The following is a 23,693-nucleotide window of genomic DNA, read 5'->3' on the forward strand; positions in this document are numbered from 1 at the left end:
AATGCAGTCTTTGGCTAGCCTTACCAACAACATTTTCTATGTGTTCCTTCCAATTTCAGTTGTTCGTAATTGTGATACCTAGGTATTTAGTTTAATTTACACCTTTTAGATTAGACTGATTTATCGTGTAACCGAAGTTTAACGAGTTCCTTTTAGCACTCATGTGGATGACCTCACACTTTTCGTTATGTAAGGTCAACTGCCACTTTTAGCACCATTCTGATATTTCTTCTAAATCTTTCTGCAGTTTGTTTTGATATTCTGATGACTTTATTAGTCGATAAACCGACATTGAAGCCAATGTGAGGCGCGAGTTGAACAACATTCGAAAGATGGATATTTTCACACTGTTGCATGAACGTTCTATGCGTTGTACTCAATTGGGAGAACTGAAGAACAATTGGAACATTAAGACCACCATTGTGATTTTTCTCTATTTTTATTAATCCACTTTCAGAACGTGTTTGACTGTCTGGGTATGTCACATGCAGCAGATTTACCATTATTTTGATTCCTGCAATCCCTGCCAGGCACCTTACTGCAGGAATATGCGGTAGACGGCATATCCGATTGTGTGAAACTCAGCTCGCTCTGCAGCATTTCCCATTTATTGGCGCTGTATTCGCGGATGAGTGTAATTTGCTGTCTGCTTTCCGGCACTGCGGTCAGAGGGATGCCGGCCGCAGCGACAGAGCGGGATGTCAGAGCCACAGAGGGAGGCGGCCGGCCGGCGTCTGTTTGAAACAACAGCGATTGCAGGGCGGCGGCGAGGCTTGCTGGGGGCAGGTAATTAGCTGCGACGCGCGGTCTCGCGGAAGCGGCGGTTGACCGCGCCCGCCGGCGCCTACCTACCTACCTGACCTACGTAATTGGCTGCGCGCCTGGCTGGTTAGATACAGCGCAACACCAACAACGGGAGCAGCCGAACACAGCCCAAGGCGAGCCGCGCTGCGAAACACTGGCTCCTTGCTCGGCTATGGTTGTCGCTCAGCGAAACGAGTAGACTTAAGCGGGGGCATTACTGCTCTACTGTCGTGGCTTGGGAGCCAAGGACAGAAGCGTTCGTGGATAATGAAAGACCGAGAAGAACGCAGGTGACAGTAATGACATATATCGATTTCTTCGGCAAATGACTTGGATTACACACCCGAACTCCATCTGTCACTTTGAGGACTAGTATTGTGAAAGCCCCTATCGCTATTAAAAAAAAAAAAAAGAGAAATTATGCCAGGAGGTGCTTTCAGTAAGTAATATAATTTTTCTCGACCACTTTCGGTTGAAAATGAGCGAAATTTGTTGCAGGATCTCATGGGATATTCCCGCTTCAGCCCCTACGCAATTTTTCATGAAATTTCGTTTGGTGGTTGCGCTATACAGGGTGTTACAAAAAGGTACGGCCAAACTTTCAGGAAACCTAACTCACACACAAAGAAAGAAAATATGTTATGTGGACATGTGTTCGGAAACGCTTACTTTCCACGTTAGAGCTCATTTCATTACTTCTCTTCAAATCACATTAATCATGGAATGGAAACACACAGCAACAGAACGTACCAGCGTGACTTCAAACACTTTGTTACAGGAAATGTTCAAAATGTCCTCCGTTAGCGAGGATACATGCATCCACCCTCCGTCGCATGGAATCCCTGATGCGCTGGTGCAGCCCTGGAGAATGGCGTATTGTATCACAGCCGTCCACAATACGAGCACGAGGAGTCTCTACATTTGGTACCGGGGTTGCGTAGACAAGAGCTTTCAAATGCCCCCATAAATGAAAGTCAAGAGGGTTGAGGTCAGGAGAGCGTGGAGGCCATGGAATTGGTCCACCTCTACCAATCCATCGGTCACCGAATCTGTTGTTGAGAAGCGTACGAATACTTCGACTGAAATGTGCAGGAGCTCCATTGTGCATGAACCACATGTTGTGTCGTACTTGTAAAAGCACATGTTCTAGCAGCACAGGTGGAGTATCCCGTATGAAATCGTGATAACGTGCTCCATTGAGCGTAGGTGGAAGAACAAGGGAACCAATCAAGACATCACCAACGATGCCTGCCCAAACGTTCACAGAAACTCTGTGCTGATGACGTGATTGCACAATTGCGTGCGGATTCTCGTCGGCCCACACATGTTGATTGTGAAAATTTACAATTTGATTACGTTGGAATGACGGCTCATCCGTAAAGAGAACATTTGCACTGAAATGAGGATTGACACATTATTAGATGAACCATTCGCAGAAGTGTACCCGTGGAGGCCAATCAGCTGCTGATAGTGTCTGCACACGCTGTACATGGTACGGAAACAACTGGTTCTCCCGTAGCACTCTCCATACAGTGACGTGGTCAACGTTACCTTGTACAGCAACAACTTCTCTGACGCTGACATTAGGGTTATCGTCAACTGCACGAAGAATTGCCTCGCCCATTGCAGGTGTCCTCGTCGTTCTAGGTCTTCCCCAGTCGCGAGTCATAGGCTGGAATGTTCCGTGCTCCCTAAGACGCCGATCAATTGCTTCGAACGTCTTCCTGTCGGGACACCTTCGTTCTGGAAATCTGTCTCGATACAAACGTACCGCGCCACAGTTATTGCCCCGTGCTAATCCATACATCAAATGGGCATCTGCCAACTCCGCATTTGTAAACATTACGCTGACTGCAAAACCACGTTCGTGATGAAAACTAACCTGTTGATGCTACGTACTGATGTGCTTGATGCTAGTACTGTACAGCAATGAGTCGCATGTCAACACAAGCACCGAAGTCAACATTACCTTCCTTCAATTGGGCCAACTGGTGGTGAATCGAGGAAGTACAGTACATACCGACGAAACTAAAATGAGCTCTAACATGGAAATTAAGCGTTTCCGGACACATGTCCACATAACATCTTTTCTTTATTTCTGTGTGAGGAATGTTTCCTGAAAGTTTGGCCGTACCTTTTTGTAACACCCTGTATATAGCCTTCAAAGTTTCGTCTGTAGTGGAGGTGCATTCCAGCAGAAAGCTGTTATTCAGTTCCTTTCGGCGGAAAACCAGAGCATCACAGATATACAGAGACGCTTGCAGAATGTCTAAACAGACCTGAATGTGCATAAAAGCACAGTGACTTGTTGGGGGCGAAGCGTCTGACGTCATCGCAACAACGTCAGATCTCCCGCACGCCGGCCCGCTCTACGTTGAAACGTGCGGACACTCTCATGCGAGGTGCTCGACGGATCACAATCAAACACCTCGCTGATTAACTGGACGTCTCTATTGGTAGTTGTGACACACTCGTACACCAGTTAGAGCACTCCAAGGCGTCGGCCCTCGGGACTACTTGCAGCTAACGGAAGAACATAAAGAACAATGAGGGCCCACTTGTGCGGAATTGCTTACGCGTTACGAAGCTGAGCGTGATAATTTTTGTTGAAGATCGTCACAGGTGATGAGCCATGGGTTCATCATTTCCAACCGGATACAAAATGACGATCCAAGGAGTGACGCCAAACTACCTATGCTCCGAAGAAAAAGTTCGCAGCTGCACTCTCACTCTGTAAAGTCGTGGCGATGCTGCTGTGGAGCTCTGAAAGTGTTATTCCTTTTGATATACTGACTAATGGTGCAGCGATCAACTCGGCAGTTTGTTGTGCAACAGTAAATTGAAGAAACTACTTCAGCGTGTTCATCGCCACAAAAGTGCAAACGAACATCTCATTCTCCATGACAACGCAAGACTTCACACAAGTCCGCCCACCCGAGAGAGAGGAGCTAGCAAAACTTCATCGGACAGTTGTTTCTCATTCACCCTACGGACTGGATCTCTCCCCATTCAAATTCCATCTCTTTGGCCCAATGAATGATGCACTCCGCGGGAAGCAGTACTTGGATGATGCTTATTGGTACAACAAAGGTGTTGGCTTAGACGTCGACCAGTAGAGTGGTATCATGCGGGCATACAGGCCGTCCGGCATGTTGGCGTAAAGCTGTCGCATTGAACGGAGATGAACCTGAGAAACAGGATTTTGTAGTTGAAAGAGTGAGCAACAATACGTTGTATTAGAATCCAGAGTATAACTAACCTGCTCTCAGAAAAAAAAGTGTTGTCTTACTTATTGAATGCCCCTCGTTTTAGTTACTTATCTAGATGCGTCTCCCAATCAGTCACGCTAATTAAATCACGCTGATTAAATAGTGCGCCAACGGAGTTACTAAACGCTAATTTTCCTCCCATCAACGGATTACTGGGCGTGGGGATTCACACAGTTCCCTCAACTATGCACAGGGATGACGAGCTGTGAAATTAAATTCGAGGATTCGATAAAATCTTGAGTGTAGTAGCACAAGTTAATTTCGTTAAAAACGTAGCGAGATAATTCAATAAAGGTTACTTCAGATGCAAAGACAAAAATGGTAAACACTAAACAAGATAAAATTAAGTTGACCAGTGGCTGGAAAAGTTCAGGAAGGGAAGTGCATGATGGTAAGTTCAGATTGGTAACATAATAAATTATTAACTGAATTTTTAACTGACTTAAATCCTCTACTCGACAACAGTGATTGAATGCATGCTTGGAATATAAGTAAAGATACTGTGCTATTGCGCCAGCCCCTGTCACTGTTATTACATTCATCTCCACGTATACCACTCATGATGCTCGTAAATCTCACCATCGTTGGAGTGTGAATGCGCTGGATGCGAAAGAAGCCAATGGCTCGCTAAGCACCTTTACGTGGATTCTTTTTACAGTGGCAAATATATATGTCTGAATTATTCGGCAATTTAAACACGCCACGTAAAGCTTTTATGAAATGGCGGCAGATAAATGAACATTAGTGTATCACAGAATCGATCTGTTCCTATTACATGAAAATAGCTGACTGAATTCGATTTGAAAGAAACATTATTCATCATTAAATAATTGTCCACATTATTTTCAGTTTGAAATAAACTATAACTCTTGCCAATAAAATCATATAAATATATTACCGCTAATAGCGGCGTTGCAGTTCGTCCATAGCGAAGCAAAGATGGAATACAGAGGATCGAGATAAGTAATATTCTTACAGAAAATTTGAGATAAAGTTGAATAACATTATTCTTTATTTTTCTCCAATAATTCAGAATAGGTAGCTTACATAATAGGAATAATACTAGAACTTATCATAGACGGCAGCTTAAAGTACATCTTGCTAGCATCATGGCTACTCGAACAAGAAGAAAGAATGCAACAAAAAAATCAGTGATAATAGTAATTGTTCTTACAATTAAAAGATATCATTGTTTTCAGCCTATTTTCTGTGGCTTGTGAAGATACTGGTGCACCATCTCTGGACTAGAAAAACCAAACTGTTTCTCTGACATCACACTTGTCTTTCACGATATTACACATTAAAAATAATAATGAAAAATCTTTTTATCTACTATAAAAAAGGAGGGTGGATGCTTATTGCCCCTGGGCTGTTAAAAAAAAATTTGTGACAAAATTGCTTTTAACAATCCACAACAGCCACGACATGTACTGGTTTTAGTCATGATTAGCATTTTTCAGGTGTCTGATAGTCTCATTATAAGTAGACTCATAATACTGTCGATGTTGTTACTAACATACATAGTAGATGGATCTATAAGTATAACAATGAATATTTTCGTAATAGTCAGGTTTACTTCGGTAGTTAAACATGCCTCGGAAATAGCGATGGAGACTTCCGAGATTACTTCCTCCCCTCCCCCCCCCTTCCCCCCCTTCCCATTCGGGTTCGCTGGAAACGGAGAATTGGGAATAAAACCGTCCAATGGGTTTCAAGACATCCATAACTACTTATTTTCTGAGTCTAGTATAGAATTTTGCGGTATTAACAAACATTTGTTGACAATAAGTTAATATTACGATTATACGGGTATTTATTTTGAAAATTGCTGTGACTAGTTTATAGGAACTTATTTCTATAACAATATTTTAAAAGTTTTTCATTGACATAAGTCATTAAAATCGTCGGTCGTCGTGCCGATGATGAGAAGGTCTTCCACCGTATTGAGCCTCGAAAACGTCGGCAGGTGGGGCTGCATCGAAGTGTGGATCAGCTGCTGGACGAGATGCTGCACTGGAGCAGATCAGGATTGCCGCCTCCCACTTCCCGCTCGTTCACGAAGGGTTCATGAAAGTCGAAAATTAATGTTAGTTTACATGTCATATATCGGTGGTGCTCTGCAAAAGAACGGTTAGATTTGGGTTAGCTTTCACATGCAAAGATTCACTCGATATACATCTTAATATATGTCCTGGAATCATAACACTGTCCTCTCATTTCATTGTAGTGATCCGCTATTTATTTATAATATTTTCTAAACGACACAGCACCGGTTAGTTTTTGTGGCGTCCGCCGTGATACTTTGTTTTCATTAGCGCTGTTTATAAACATTCCTGTTTGCCGCAACTGATCCAGTGAGGTAGCACACATTTTTGGTGCGCCACAGCAGGTATTGTCTGATTAAAAAATGTCTTACTCACATAGCATAGATGCGGCTGCCCTACTAAAGGTTTGGCATTTTATTCGGTTTTAAGTTGTTAACTGAACGTCTTTTACCGTCGCAACTACCATTTCACTCTATGAGCGTCCATAAAACCATTTTGAAAGATATGGTATTGTTTATTTACGTAAATCCACAGTTTATCACGTGTCTATCTCACCTTCTTTAGACAGTTTTTACTCAGAAATATTTCACTGTAAAATTCACTGTCGGTGGTTTTACACTTAAATCAACAGTTACATCAGTTTCATTTTGTTATAACATACTTAGCGACCTTGTTATTTGATTACATTTTGTAGCTTATGTCAAAACATATTTACAAGGATCACGTAAAGATGGACATTAATTAGGTTGATCCTCTACACTAATCGTCATCGGATCAGATCGGACCTGTGTTGATCACAGTACATAGTCCCTTCTATATAAATTCTTATTACATTCATCATGATTCATACAGGTAACATTACTTGTAGAAAGTATAGAACAAATGTCCATGTTCGGCATTTCAATCATAAGTGAGTTCGGAATACTTTAGTAAGAAACTCTCTTAAGTGAACCTGTACCCGAATGGTACACAAAATCTTACTCGAGCTGAGCCAAAGTCAATAATTTAGAAAATACGCGGACTCACACCCAACTTATGCTCAACACGTGTATGCGTTCAAAAGTTATCTATCCATTGAATTATTCATTTAAAGACACAGGATAATACGTGAATATTTATATTACGTACAAAGAGTAGAAAATAAACAAGGAGCAATGTTTTACCTAATCTAGTATAAATAATAAAATTCAGTATATAAAATATTGAAATTGTATAGACATTTACTAACCTTAGGATGCGATTCACATATCTCTGGCCTGATTGGCACTAGTTTCTGTAAATTAGTTTTCTGCATTTTCTGGTCGTGAAGTGACCTAATTTACAATTTTAAAATTAACAATACTCAAATAAATTTATGAAATGCAGTAAGTATATCACTTATAACTACTATATACAATACTTATACAAGTGTACCAAGACTCGCAGACAAATGTTATTTACATCACTTCCATAATTATTACCATTTAGTGAAGGTATCTCTAAGTTTCTGTGGCAATACAATCCATTTATTTTGTCAGTGTTAACTTCTACTAGTAAGTAACATCCCTCATGTGGAATAGAATTAATTTTGTAGGGACCTGTATACAGCAGTTGCCATATAATCTTCTCCTTGTAAGACCGATAACAAAGATTCTCTACCAAAAGGAATGTGCACGCTATGGCTCCAATTTCCGTTTGAATCTCGACTTGAGTGTGGAACTTGATTTTTTGGGCATTTTGTCCGAGTGCACCAACAACTTTGCAGTTTGAAACGGGAAAAACCGGTAATTTTCTATTCTGCGAGCCCCGTTTATAGAACTGCATATTCATAACTGACACACTCGCCCCGGTACCAAGAAGTATAGTGGTGGTCACACTACTTATAATTGTTATTATCCCTGCTTGAATTATTTCTTTCTTCTCTTTGTCCGAAATAGTGGACTCTTCATATAATACTTCACAAATGTCCCTACCATTCTGATATCTAATCATATGCATATTGTTCGACCTATTGCCTTCATTTCCATCCTCAGTCACCTGTCGAAGGCATACAGGAACCGATTTTAGTTTGACGGTTTCAGATTATTCGGTTCCTGCTCAGGTGGCATCTCCACTATCCCTGCATTTTGTTAGTAGTTAGTGGGAGATGTGTTACTAATTGATTCCACTGTTGTGGATAATGATTATCCTGCATGGGTATAGCTTGAGAAAGTTTTATGCTCTGACATGAGCAAAGAATGGTAGAAGTTAAACTAGTTCCTTATAGCATAGATTTTGTTATTAATCAAGTTACCTTTACGTGAATACTTTTTGCAATGGCAAATATGTATGTCTGAATTATTCGTCAATTCAAGCTCGCTGCGTAAAGCTTTCATGAAATGGCGGTAGATAAATGAACTTCGGTGTATCACAGAATCGATTTGTTCCCATTAGATGAATATAACTGAATTCGATTTGAAAAACATCCTTAATCAGCATTAAATAATTGTTCTCAGCATTTTCAGTCTGAAATAAAACTATAACTGCTGCCAATAAAATCGTATAAACTTGTTACTGCTAATGGCGGCGGTGCAGTTCGTCCGCAGCGAAGCAAAGATGCAATGCAGAAGATCGATGTTAGTAATATTCTTACATAAAATATGAGATAAACTCCAATAACGTTATTCTCTATTTTTCTCCAATAATTTACAATAGGTAGTTTACATAATAGTAATAATACCAGACCTTATCATAGGCGGCAAATCAAACTGCGTCTTGCTAGCTTCGTGGCTGGTTCAAATGGTTCAAATGGCTCTGAGCACTATAGGACTTAACATCTTAGGTCATCAGTCCCCTAGAACTTAGAACTACTTAAACCTAACTAACCTAAGGACATCACACACATCAATGCCCGAGGCAGGATTCGAACCTGCGACTGTACTAGTCCCGCGGTTCCGGACTGCAGCGCCTAGAACCGCACGGCCACCGCGGCCGGCCCAGCTTCGTGGCTACTCAAAAAAGAAGAAAGAATGCAGCAAAAATCAGTGATAATAATTCTTCTTATAATTAAAAGATATCATCGTATTCAGTCTATTTTCTCTGACTTGTGAAGATACTGTTACACCGTCTCTGCACTATCGAAACCTAACAGTTCCTCTGATAACACACTTGTCTCTCACGATATCACATATTTAAAAAAAATAATTAAAAATGTTAATATCGACTATAAAATACGGGCTTGGATGCTTTAACGGCCGGTGTGCACTGCTGTTGCATCGCCCTCGGACGAGTTCTAACCCATAAATGTACTGGCGAAGTCTCCGCCTGGAATGTCGTGTCCCTGCTTCGTGCGGAGCACGAAGGGGCTAGCGAGTGTAAGATACAAAGTGACTCTGCTGCAAACAGAGGCCGAAGTGTCCCGTCTGCAAGCAGAGCTTGAAGTTGCTATAATCCAGATATATTTCGCGCCTTTTGCATTCTGTGTTCAAGAGTGGGAACACAGAAAGAGGAAAAAGGTAAAGAAAGGGAAAGATGTGTTGACATAGATGATGAACAGTCAGCGTGTGACCGTCATTGTTAGGGACTTCTGTGTCTTTTAGAAAGCTTTCGAGGTCGGTGTATCCGCTATAAAGTGTTGTCTTGACAATGGCTCAAAAACTGGCCATGTTATTTACCAAATCCTCCTTGTGGGATCCTGCCCATCTCGTTTCTTGTAGGGTGCCTAGGAAGTTGTTTTCTCGGATAGCTAGACAACATACAAGCAAATAATATTACTGGATTTTATTACAGTAATTTAAGTGACAATACTTAACTTGGGTATGTACAAGGTGGTGTCGCAAGCATTTGGCGATATTGAAATAATTAGTGACCTTCGAAATATACAATTTCCATGGAATCTAGCCACAAAAGTTCATATGTCACTGCTATCGTTAATATTACTGCTCGTTTTCTAGTGCGGTTCTTCTAATGCGCCCACGGCTATGAGGGGCGTCGCTTTTATTCTCTTCGTGTAAATGCCTCTCCTTTCTTGGTGTGTCCTAGCCAGACTTCTATTGGCTGACGTCGTCTCACAGCTTTCTCTGCAGTGTCGTTGAGGCCGACGTGCTGGCGCTTAATGTTACGCCAGAACACTCTTCACACCAGGAAACGTTTCGAAGCTGTTCTGAGCAGGAAAATATCGCAAGGTGGCTTGGCTCACAAAGTCTGTCCAGGAAGGCGACAGAGCACAATGGACGACTATCTGTTGTTACTTTGTGGCTGACAAAACCCCCAGAATTCGTCTTAGCTCATACGTAGTACATGCAACAGAATGTCTACAAGTGTCTAAATGAAAGAAAAAGAAAGAAATCAACTACGCAGTCACTACTGTTGTAATGCAGTTGAAACCAAACATGTCCTTCTGCAGTCTGCCCGATTTCGACGGGATTCAACTTGAGATGCACTTGCTTTGCTTATGAAATTGACTCTAATTTTCATTAAAAAAATGTGGCTAATTTGATTAATTACTCATCGCTGGAATCAAAAGAGGCAAGGTGTTCTGCTTTGACACTTTACAAAATTATTTACAATTTTTCAGCATTGTAAGCAAATTCTTTAGTTTGTCTATATATTGATTATCGGTAGTTATGAGGCGTCGGATGGTTAAGCTGTTTGTAGCAATAAAAGTAATCTTTGACTTCTGACAACGGGCTGTGACTAGTTGTCGTTATTTCTGTCCCTTGCGTGCCGGGGATGATATTTGAATCTGTGCCAGTTGTTCGGCAACGTTCTCGAGATGCAGACGTGATGGGGCGTGTGTTTTGATGTAACCCATCACTCGCGCTGCTTTTGCACTAGAAGAGAAATTCAGTGTCAAAAAATTAGTTATGTGTCATGGTATATGAGATTTTTCCTAACAGAAATGTAGCTTGAACTGGTTATTGAGGAAGGAACATTTCCAAAAATAAATAACAAAATTTTCCAATCTGTCATTAATTGATGTCAATTAAACCCTTTGTTGACCGTTTCGTAATAAGTTATCGAAGGAACACATATAATTGGGCGACTGGAGAAACACAGGTGGAGGAGGGTAAAGGACAACTGTCACTAAAATCTGTTACACGACAGAGATTATGCATGACACCTTCAGAGAGGTGCTCCGATCACCGACATCGTGAATGATTGTGTGGATTAATGTTTGTGATGGCACCTCGCGTTGTTATGCATTACATTATCGTATCGACTGAGAAAGAGAGAAGTGGGAGATCAACTTACATGAACTATAAACATTTTAATATTTTTTCAGTTTTGTGTCTATTTGTGTGTGAAATAGTAGTCTCAAATATGGCTGACAGGTATGTTAACAGTGTCGTAATTGCTAAATGGTGATTACAGTGAAGCAAGTGGAGCAGATATGTGTACTCGGACACCTACTAAAAGACATTAAGATGTAGTGTGACCACACTTGTCCTTTATGACGGCTGGGACGCTTTCCAGAACGTGTCTGAGTGGAAAAATCGCAGCCCCTTCTTCTTCAAGAGCCGAAACAGGAGAAGATGGTGATGATGGACGCTGTGGTATCGGACGAAATCGATGTTTCAGCTCGTGCTAAAGATGTTACAAATGGCACAGATCGAGACTTTGATCCAGCTAGACCATTTTAGGAATTTTATGGTCTACAATCATGTTGATTTATGACAGGGTACATCACCACGCTCATAAAAAATAATAACAAAAAAATGAAAAAAATTGTCTCCGAGCTGTCCCTCTACTGAATGCAGTACATGATATTGCAGAACATATTCATATACTTTCACATTTAGCTTTTTCTGATGCCCAATAAGGGGACCACATCCGAAGTGCCAAAACACATACAGAACCACCACCCCCTCTGTATTTCACCGTTGGTACTACACACCCCTTCCTGCCGTAGGTTCGAGTCCTCCCTCGGGCATGGGTGCACACACACACGCACACACACACACACACACACACACACACACACATACACGCACTACCATGGTGGCAGGTAATGTTCTCCAGGTGTTCACCAAAGTCAAACTCTTCTGTAGTATTGCCACAAAGTAAAGCGTTATTCATCAACCAAAATCACTCGATTCCGGTATTCCAATGTCCAGTGAAGTCGATCTTCAACCCTAATCAAGTGTTGTTTACCACTGACTAGAGAAATATGTGACTTATGAGAATATGCTGGACCACTGTGCCCCATTCCTTTTAATTCCCTAAGCATAGTCATTATGCTAGCTGAACCGCTGGTGGCAGTTTGGAACTCATGATGATTCCTTCGGCTGATTCCATGCAGTGTTATTTTTTTGCAGAAACCCTCCGCAATGCTCGTGAGCACTACCTGTCAGTATATGAGGCGTGCCTGATCTTCTTTTAGCTGTGGCTGCTCGTTACCGTTTTCACCTTACAGTCACGTAAAAAACAGCCGAAGTAGACACCTTTAGAAGCTACCCATGAAATGTCGCTGACGTATTCGTTACTCAGGGACCACCGATAACCAGTTCACAATGGAGATCTCTGCAGACTCCCGACTGACCCATTTGCTGTTACTGCTCCTGTGAAGATAACACAATACTCCCCGCCTCCTGTTATACTAGCAGGTCAACCTGTCGTGACATCTAGTGGTCAATTCCACATTATATAGTGATGTCCGGATACTTTGGTCAAGCAGAAAATATTAATGGTAACCAGGAGCTTTTTGCTGGTAAAACAGTTACCTACAACCAGTTACTGGCCGAAAAATGCTACACTAATTATGTCATCTGTTCATGAAATTTAAAAGTGTTTCAAAGCTTGACCGCTCGCTTTATGAAATGATTCTGGACAGCAAGGGCACGGTCACGGAAGTGTCAAGGGCTGATTACCTACAAAAGAAATATTTTTGTCAAATTGTAACATATTCTGCAAGTGTCCTTTCGTTTTCTCTCTCTTTTTTCTTTAAAAGAGAATTTGGTAGGGAATTTGGTACAATGGTAACCCTTGTATGAAATCAACTTTTCATTAACAATGTTTAAATCAGCAGACCAATGTGCTGAGCGGAGTTATTAATACATTTGTCTTAATTTCATATAAAAGTTTTCAGGTAAAACAAAAGATAAAACTAAGACAATCTAGCCTGTTCTAAAGTACATTGGCTTTAGTGGTTCTTTCAATATCAACATGAATTTACGTAATCTTAACTGATCAGATAAGACTTCGAGAGCATTACTTCCAGATGACTTTCAAAAGTTTCGAAAGCTTCTATTATACCTATCATGAAATACAACTGTTACACAGTGAAAATTTTACAATAATAAACACATGAGCCAAATAGGTGGATCGACAGGCTTCCATACAAAGGAGCAAAATGACGCCGTGCTGCTTGGCAGCTTACACGCTCGTTCAACTGTTAATGGAAGCCAGCTTAAATACAGACAAGGAATCACGCAACACTCCACTTACGTAGACATAGAAGAAACCAAGTTACTAGAATGGCGATCACAGCTCACAGTAAATGCCGCGGAATTGCCGAAGCGAAACAAACAACAAAGAGTTTTACCAGTGTTCTATAAAACTGAGACTACAACGGACTGATGCAGACCACTAATTCAGAAAATGACTGCTGGAGGTACTGCCATAAAACAGTGAAGAAAAGCTAACAACTAGCTGCTTGCCAGCCTTCAAATCTATACACTCTTTCACTGGGTAAGCGGACTAGCATGGAAGAAAAAAATCTTAGAACATGGCCAGCGGCATTAAAAGAACAGTTGGGTCTGAAAACCGCTACAAGAATTTTCCAGAGACAGATGCTCATCAGTTTCAATTATGGTGGCACACTCTTTGCAGCGACCAATGCCGACCGCGGTGGACGTGCGGTTTTAGGCACTTCAGTCCGGAACCGCGTGACTGCTACGGTCGCAGGTTCGAATCCTGCCTCGGGCATGGATGTGTGTGATGTCCTTAGGTTAGTTAGGGTTAAGTAGTTTTAAGATCTAGGGGACTGATGACCTCAGATGTTGAGTCCCATAGTGCTCAGAGCCATTTGAACCATTTTTATGCAGCGATCATGGATGAGCACCCACGTAACGTACAGCACACTCAGGAGCGACTTGGGCAGAGATCTTTCATTTAATCGTCCAAGCAACAGTTCGTCCCACATCAAGGACGTGGCGCTGTTAGCCACACGTTCTGTACGGCCATGCTTCCATCTGTCAACTGCCAATTTGGTATCCTAAACGGGGAGCACGTGCACAAGTAAACACATTAGCAGACTGAAGCGCCCTCTCTCCCAGGTGCAAGAATATTGTGGTCGACTAATACTTAGTGCAGGGAAAGTTCTTGCACCTGGGAGTGAAGGCGCTTTAGTCGGCTATTGTGTTTACTTGTGCACGTGAAGTCTAGCAGAACATGCTCTGCTTATTTTGATATTAGGCATTGATACCGTTTCACAGTTGGCAACAGAATTGCAAGTTTCTGTCTGACGCTGATGGGTCGCGCAGTAATCTAACGGACCTAATGGTGTGCACCTGCTGAGCCACATCTCCAGTAGTTCGGGCCTATGAGCGCCCTCTGCACCCACATTAAAGGACGGCCAGATGCAGCCACAGGCCCACTCTCATTTGGAGCCAGTTCGCTACGTGAGGCTTTGTAGACGCCACTTAATCGTTCATGCTTGTACAGAGCTCATAATCCTAGTTTACAGATAGCTGGACTCTGTTTCTGGCTGCTTTATTTATACTGAGTCTTCTTAGGCTTGGAGAAATACAAGCTAAATAATTTTTCTGCTCACTATGTTTACTTGTTTGCTAATTATTTATGTTCCTGTCCAGCTTTCCTATGACAATAGTTACCACACAGAAGCTCTAAGTACCCGAAAAAATGCCCGTGAAGCTAATTGTGCCTCCACAATGAATACGAGAGACGAAAAAATTAATACTGTTTTTGTTAAGAGTACTGTCAGCGTGTGATTCTGATAACGGAGGAGGGCGTCAAAGGGCAATAATAACACGGTTGGATCGTACACACTTACTGCCACACCCTCCGGTGCCCATACGGAGACCAGGGAAACATACAGCTAGCAATGTTATCAAGTATCTCTTATTGGCGCCAGAAGCGAGTAACAACACAGCTCACTATAGATGTTCAGAAATAAAAAACTGTTCACGTCACACAAGGTAGAAAAAAACGGTGGTAGCCTATGACTATAAAATCGTTGAGTCACAACTGGAATCAGTGAAATGATATAAATAGGAGGCTGTAGAGTTTGTATGGATATGAAACGGAACGCTCATGTCAGCTCCATAGTGGGTGGGCGACTTCGATTCACTCGTATTATAGTGAGAAAAAGTATCAGTCTTAAAAGAAGATTGCTTAAAAAACACTTTCACGACAGATACTCCAATAATACTCAAGTTTGTGGAACCATAACTAAATATTACTGTCAGAGAATACTGAACGAATGAAAGAAGGGCACGCTGTCTTGGCATATAGGTGTTTTATCTATGGAAGAGCGTTAGGAAGATACTGAGAAACCTGAAATAGCAGAAGCGTAATGACAGACGCCAATTGTTCAGAGAAAGCGAACTTAGAAATTTGAGAGAACCAGGATTGAGTGATGAATCACTTTGTATCGCTGCCAGATGGACCGCGAAAATAAGATCAGTTTCTTTACAGCTCCCGTAGGGGAATTCAATCAACGGATAGAGGCCAAAACGGTACAGCCTAAAGTATCATTTGCCATTCACTTCGCTGTCGTTTTCTGACACTATATGCAGGTATATAACGAGTGTTAGAGTGAAAAGGTACGACACATCGTAACAACCAGACCGACTGAAATTTGCATATGTCGCTTTGAGGTAACATAGTGAGATATCTAGGAACTCGAATGTAGTTTCGTCACCACCCCCTAAAAGATTCAAAACTGTGCCGTAAGCATGCTCACCGTCTTTTTCGATGTCTGAGGTTCGATACTCATCGAATTGCTCGAGAAAACCATTAACAGTGACATGAACTGTGAGACACTCCGTAGCTTACGTAAGTCCATATAGAACAAACTGCGTTTGTTGATCACAAAGGTAGTGACTGAGCTCCACAACAACGCGCGGCCACACTATTGGGCCCTCAAAAACAACATCTCAAAGCGAAGCGCTTCAGTTCGTACGCGAACTGAAGGATACAGTGGAGGACTGACTCCCATCACAGCCACAGGAATTCTGGAAAAAGGGAATCGTTCTCTTCGAGAAACAGTGAAATAGTTGTGTTCAGGCCGCCGTTGATTACCTTTGAATAAAGACACTAGTTGAAACCTGAGTGTTGTTTCGTATGTTTTATTTTGAACGCCATTATAAAGTAGTTCTCCCAAACTGGGTGTCACTAAATTGATCAAAATATCCCTTTGTTTCGACTCCATTACTGTGAAATTTTCAAACGATAATTTCTACTCTCCATAACGTATGCGCTGGCGGTCTGAGCATAGTAGCGCCATTAACTGGCTATTTGTGAGCTGACTGGTTTGATGTGAACCATCACGATTTTCTCTATTGTGCCGACGTTTTCTTCTCAGAGTAGCACGTGTACTCAATGTGCCCGGTTAGTTTTACGATGCGCTCTAGGCTCTGCCTTCCCCTGTTGGTTTTGCCCTCTACTGCTCCCTCAAGTATTACGCTATTTCCTGATGTCTTAACCTGATTCCTGTAGTTTTATTACCTGTTGTTTCTCACACACTCCTTTATTCTCAGAGTCTAAGGAGGAATCTCACATGTCTTGTCAATCCACTTGATATTCAGCATTTTTCTCTAAGAATACATTGAAAATCCTTCGAGTCTTTACTACTCCGATTGTCAGGCCTTCCGTGATCACTTTTGTAGAGAGTACATTCTCGGGAATTTCTTCCTTGATTTAGACTTTGGTTTAATATTAATGAGGAATTTCTTTCTTTCCTGGGCTAGTCTGTATCTTACATCCTCCTTGCCTTGTCGTATTTAGCATCCACGGCAGCAGAATTGCTTCAGTTCGTCTACTGTGTGGTCTCTAATATTAACTGTTTTACTGCTAACTCTGTGCTCATTAGACTGTTTACTCCATTCAATAGATCCTGTAATTCTTCTTTAATTTCACTGAGAATGCAAAACGTCATCAGGGAATTTTGTCACTGAAATTCTCTCACTCTGAATTTTCATCCCTTTCCTTAACCCTTCTTTCATTCCCGTCATTGCTTCTTCGATGTACACGTCGAGAAGTGGGGTGAACGATTACATCCTTGCCTACACCCTTTCAACCACAGCACTTCTCTCTTGGTCTTGCATTATTATTTATGTCTCTTCATTCTGTAAGTAGGCTGTTTAGGTTTTTTTATTGGTAACGCCACCTCTGTATGAAAATCACTGGCTGTGCTGTGTGCAGTCTGTGGCTGCTTTGCGTTGTTGTAATACTCGCCATTGTAGTGTTAGGCAGCTGGCTGCGAACAGCGCGTAGCGTTGCGCAGTTGGAGGTGAGCCGCCAGCAGTGGTGGATGTGGGGAAAGAGATGGCGGAGTTTTGAAATTTGTCTTGAACTGCTATATATATATATATATATGATGATATCAATGTAAATACATTGTTTGTTCTCTATTAATATTTTTCATTTGCTAACTATCCCTATCAGTAGTTAGTGCCTTCCATAGTTTGAATCTTTTATTTAGCTGGCAGTAGTGGCGCTTGCTGTATTGCAGTAGTGGGAGTAACCAAGATTTTTGTGAGGTAAGTGATTTGTGAAAAGTACAGGTTAATGTTAGTCAGGGCCATTCTCTTGTAGAGATTATTTAAAGTCAGATTGCGCTGCGCTAAAAAATATTGTGTGTCAGTTTAAGCACAGTAGTGTACTATTATTGAAAGGGGACGTTTCATATGTCGACCCTTAGCCTAGGATACCTCACTGGAATCTACTGATTGTTTTTTCTTGTAGTTTGTGTAATTAGTGTAGCTTTTGTTTATTGCTAGCGCGTAATTGTAGAGAAAATCTCCTTTGTAGTTGCAATCTTTCATTGTTGTACAGTAAAACAGTTGTGGCATGCATGTAGATTTGCACCAAGTATTTCGCAGCTGCAATTAACTACATATTATTTTCAGTGCTATGTTAATGTGTTCTCTTATTTTTGCTCTTCAAATTGTGTTTTTCTGTGTTGTCGTGTGAAATACTGTGACAATAATGGCGTGTGAAAAACGTAACACTAGGCTCCAAAGCAAACTGAGAAATAATAGTGACGACGAGCGTAGCTTGCCAGCACCACTGTGTAATGAATTAACAGACGTTCAAAGTAGTAATTTGTAACTGTGCATAGGGAAATGGATCGGGCTGCAAACAATGGCGTAGGCAGTGAAACAATTAGTGAGCAGGGAAGCATTATCGATCGATCGGTCGGCAATAGCTCGGCTCAGGAATCCGAAATGACACGACACGATCTCACAAATACTGTAGATTCAGGTTTTGGATCCTCACCGTTTTCTCAAATAAGTCAAGACACATTTTCTGCTTGTCAAAATGTGAATGTTTCCGGTGCAAATTCACTGCCGAAAAGCACTGAGGAACATGTTCCAGACACCAGTGCATGGTTATTACAATTAATACAACAAATGGGACAAACACAACAAAAGCTTCAAAAGATAGACACAATGGAACAATACCAGAGACAAACACAGCAACAGTTAGACACAATGGAACAAAATCTTCAAAAGTTAGACACAGTGGAACAAAACCAGAGACAAACACAGCAACAGTTAGACGCAATGGAACAAAATCTTCAAAAGTTAGACTCATTGGAGCAAACTCTTGAACAAACACGTGATGATTTAACTACTGAGTTACATCACATTGAATCGAAATGTCAAAAAGTCTGTAATGACGTAAAAACACAAATTTGTGAGCATTTCCAACATATTTTTTCGCGTCATGAAAATGCACTACAGAATCACGAAGCAGCCATAAAAGAACTGAAAACTACTGTTCATGAAAATCATGAGACCTTGCAAGCTAAATTTGACTCAGTTGCATCTACCGATTCGGTTACGCAACTTGCAAAACTCAGGAAAACTTGAAGGACACAGTAGATTCGATTTCAACACAAATGGACACTCTGAAACTTGGTTCAGAAAAACACACTGAGGAAATGTGTTCACTATCGGAGAAAGTAGCCGAACTTTCGGATCAGGTCACTAACTTATCTACAAAGGTAGATGATGATCTGAATGACACAACACTTGTAGCCTTCACTGACACAGAAGAGTATGAACAAATTAGAAAATTCAAACAAAATCAAAATCAAATCAATACACTGTACAAAAGAGAAATCCGGGAAGTACAAGATCAGTTGACGCAGGTAATACAAGAATTACATATTTCAGAGGACACTCGCGCTCCAGTACAGGAAGAGGGACATAGAAATACGGAACAGCCACAAAATAATAACACAGCGCATTTCGGAAATTATGAAAGAAATTGGCAAGGTGCACCGAATTTTGAAGTGGAACCGCCGAAACGACGTAACAGTAACCGATATGCGACTCGCCGACATGATGACTTTGACTATAAGCTGTTCATTACTACACGTAAATTCAAAACATTTAAGAATTCTGCCAACGACATTCATCCACAAGCGTGGCTCCATCAATTCTCTCATTGTTTTCCCCCCAACTGGTCATTGGAGCACAGGTTAGAATTTATGTGTGGCTACTTGGAGAATGAACCAGCTGTAAGAATGCGATCGGTCATTCACGATTGTCACAGTGAAGGAGAATTTTATCATGCCTTCCTCTCAGCGTATTGGTCTCAAGCTACACAAGACCGAGTAAAACATAGCATCATAATGATGAAACGTTTTGAACAATCAGAATTTTCCAGTCTTGTCAAATATTTTGAAGACATGTTGCGTAAGAATCAATATCTTTCAAACCCATACAGCCCCTCAGAACTCATCCGAATTTGCTTAATCAAATTACCTGAACATTTACGGCATATTATTTTAGCAGGACGTTGCAAAGACGACATTGAAGCTTTTCAGGGACTCCTACAAGAATTAGAAATTGACACAGACAGTCGCCGGATGCGAAAACAGGAAAACAATCACTACAGGTCACATACCTCACAATTCCGTGACGACAGAAACAATAACTGGACACGACAAGGCTATTCTTACAACGCTAATCGTGACCAAAACAGACACCACCCATATGACAAACACTGGCAGAGTAATAGTTACAGGGAAAGATCGCATTTCCGAAGTAATGAATATGACAGTGACAATCATAGAAACAGACAATATGGTAACCAGAACTATTATTATCACGGGAGACAGAATAACTTCAGACACAACGGTCCACCGTGCAATGAAAATTCAGGGAGAAATTCTCCACCACTTGACCGACAAGAAAGAAACTATGGAATCTACCGACATGACGACAGACGATATGATCGTAACGACAGACCTGAATTGCATCAGAACTGGCGGGATTCAAACAGAGCTGGGCCCTCTCGGCAAGGTGAATTTGTAGAAGTTAGGTCTCCAAATCCCAATAACGACGCGCGCCAACAAAGAGACAATAGGCAATGACTCAGCCACAAAACGTTCGTATGAGACTAACGACGCAGCTGCCGTAGCTAGTAATTACGTAAAAATGGAAGACATTAGGGACATCTTACTCCAAGAACACGACGTAAAACATAACAACATTGCATATCCTGTGATTCACATTACAGTAAATGACGTAAAATTTACGGCAGTACTTGACTCTGGCAGTCCCATTTCAGTAATTAGTGAAACAGCCTTTAGCAAATGCAACAAATCGAACGATTGCCCCACACTTTCGTTACGTAAGATTAAATTACAAGGTGCAATCTTTGGAAAAAGTGTAGATGTACGCCAACAAACCAAGTTAGAATTCTTTTGTCAAAGCCACAGCTTCTCTATGAACTTTCTTATTGTTCCATTACTGTCGACGGAAATTATACTGGGAGTAGACTTTTTGAATGAATACAAAGCAATCATAAGCTTTCACGATGCTGAAATAAGTTTAGAAAAAGAAGGTAAGTCAGTAGCTTTGAAATTTGAAGATTGGCTCTGAAACCATGACGAAGAAATTAATCGGCTTTACCTCCTGTTAGACAACAGTTCGGAATTTTCGACGGAACTTGACACTAACAATCACTCTGCAAGTACTGACAGGGGTGATATCGACGGCGCACTTGATACTAATGAGTTAATTCAGAATAAAATTCAAACAATTGAGAATTGTAATGACACTGTTAGGCAGGACCTTTTTGAGATTTTACAAGCACATTCCACAGTTTTTTACTCACAAAACAGGAACAATCAAGGGATTTCAATACCAATTTCGTGTTCGTGAGCATACTAAATTTTGTGTTAGACCATACGTAATTCCGGCGCATTATAGGGACCGTGTTAGAACAGAAATACAATCTATGCTTGACGAGGGCATTATTGAGCCTGCAGTAAGCTCATACAACAATCCATTACATGTTGTTCAGAAGAAAAATGGATCGATCAGGCTTGTCTTAGATTCGAGACAAATCAATACTATCATTATTCCTGAAACAGACAGGCCGCAAACGTTGGAAGAACTTCTTCAAAATTTTAATGGTGTAAACGTGTTGTCTTCCATTGATCTCAGATCCAGCTTTTATCAGATCGAACTTCATCCAGAATGTAGAAAATACACAGCTTTCCTTTGTTTCGGCGTTTGTTATCAGTTTCGGAAACTTCCTTTTGGTTTGAACATTTCTTCAGCAGCATTCATTCGCGGGCTAAATTCCATATTACCTGAGTTCTTAAAACGTCACATCACCTTACATGTGGACGATATTCTAATAGCAGAAGCTTCATGGGAACAACATAATTGCATCCTCAACAGTTTGTTACGTATTTTTGCAGAATCTGGAATTACAGTTAACTTGGAAAAGTCTGAATTCGGTAGGTCAAAGGTGAGGTTTTTGGGACATATTATTTCTTCTGAAGGCATTCAGCCGGATCCTGAAAAGTTAGAAGCAATCAGAGCCATTCCAGTTCCATCCACAAAAAGACAAGTCCGCAGTTTTCTAGGTCTCGTAAATTTTTACCGTCGTTTTCTGAATATGCAAATTCTTGTTACACCAAAACTTTGTTCTCTCACTGGAAAAAATACTATTTGGAACTGGGACGAAGAAGCACAGTTGGAATTCAATTCTTTGAAAGAATCGCTACTTAACGCGCCAATACTAGCTCATCCAGATCTGTCACAAGATTTCTGCCTTAGCACGGATTCTTCTAAAGTCTGTCTTGGTGCCCATTTATTTCAAGAAGCCATAGAAAATGACATTACTGTTCAGAAAACCATTGCTTTTGCTAGCCGAGTGCTAACAAAATCTGAATAAAATTATTCCGTTACTGAATTAGAAGCTTTAGCTATCGTTTGGGCATTTAACAAATTCCGTTTCTTTCTTTCTGGTAAGCACGTAAAAGTATACAGTGATCATCGTGCATTACAATTTCTTATGTCTTCAAAATTAAATCATGACAGGTTAAAACGTTGGGCATTGTTTCTGCAAGAATTCCGCATCACAATAGTCTACATTCCCGGCAAGGAGAACATTGTTGCGGACGCACTGTCACGCGCACCGGCTGGGCTTGAGAAAAGTAACACAGAAGGCAACATTGAGAAAAATTTCAGTATTCTTTACATTCAGAAAGTCGCCTTTGAAAACTTCATCACCACATCTTTAAAGGACATTGCTCATGAACAAGATGAAGATCCGATTTGGAAAGACATCAAAAGTAAATGGCATGAAAAGACACACACTCAGATTCGGCATTATTACCTGGTTAGAAACAACATACTCTTTAAACGCTGCACTGTTGATGACAAGCTATGGGTACTTTGCATTCCAGACGATTTTGTTAATAAGCTCATTTGGTACATTCAGTTCAGCTACGCACATTTTGGTCCACGAAAATGTTATCATATTCTTCGAACGACTTGTTATTTTAACAATATGGAAAAGAGAATTCGAAGAGTCTTGTCTATTTGTAAACTTTGTCAAAAGGCGAAACCATCTACTATCTCCCATCGTGCTCCGCTGTTTCCTATCATTCCTTCTAAATTAAAAGAATTTGCTGCTGTTGATCTCTTGGGACCGCTTGTCAGAACATCTAATGGATTTTCGTACGTTCTAGTCGCTGTTGAACTTACTTCAAAATTTGTTTCTTTCACACCGTTACGTAAAGCCACTGGACGATCTGTATCCAACGCCTTTGTTAAAAATTTCTTACGTGAAGTTGGACACGTTAGTAAAGTCATTTCAGATAAGGGACCGCAATTCAGATCTGCTGTTTGGTCACGCATGCTTCGCAACCATAAAATCAAACCTGTTTTTATTTCATTGTACTCACCACATTGTAACCCCTCCGAACGGATTATGAAAGAAATCAATAAGCTTTGCAGACTTTATTGCCACAGAAAGCATCAGCATTGGGACAGATATTTACACTTATTTCAAAACGTGCTGAATGAAATGCCTCATAACTCCACTGCTTTACCACCTACTCTTGTACTGAAGAATGAAAAACCACCGAACAGAATCATAGAGCTTGTACCTTTCCCGAATA

The sequence above is a fragment of the Schistocerca nitens genome, chromosome 6, assembly GCF_023898315.1.
Source record: "Schistocerca nitens isolate TAMUIC-IGC-003100 chromosome 6, iqSchNite1.1, whole genome shotgun sequence".
Classification (NCBI taxonomy): domain Eukaryota; kingdom Metazoa; phylum Arthropoda; class Insecta; order Orthoptera; family Acrididae; genus Schistocerca; species Schistocerca nitens.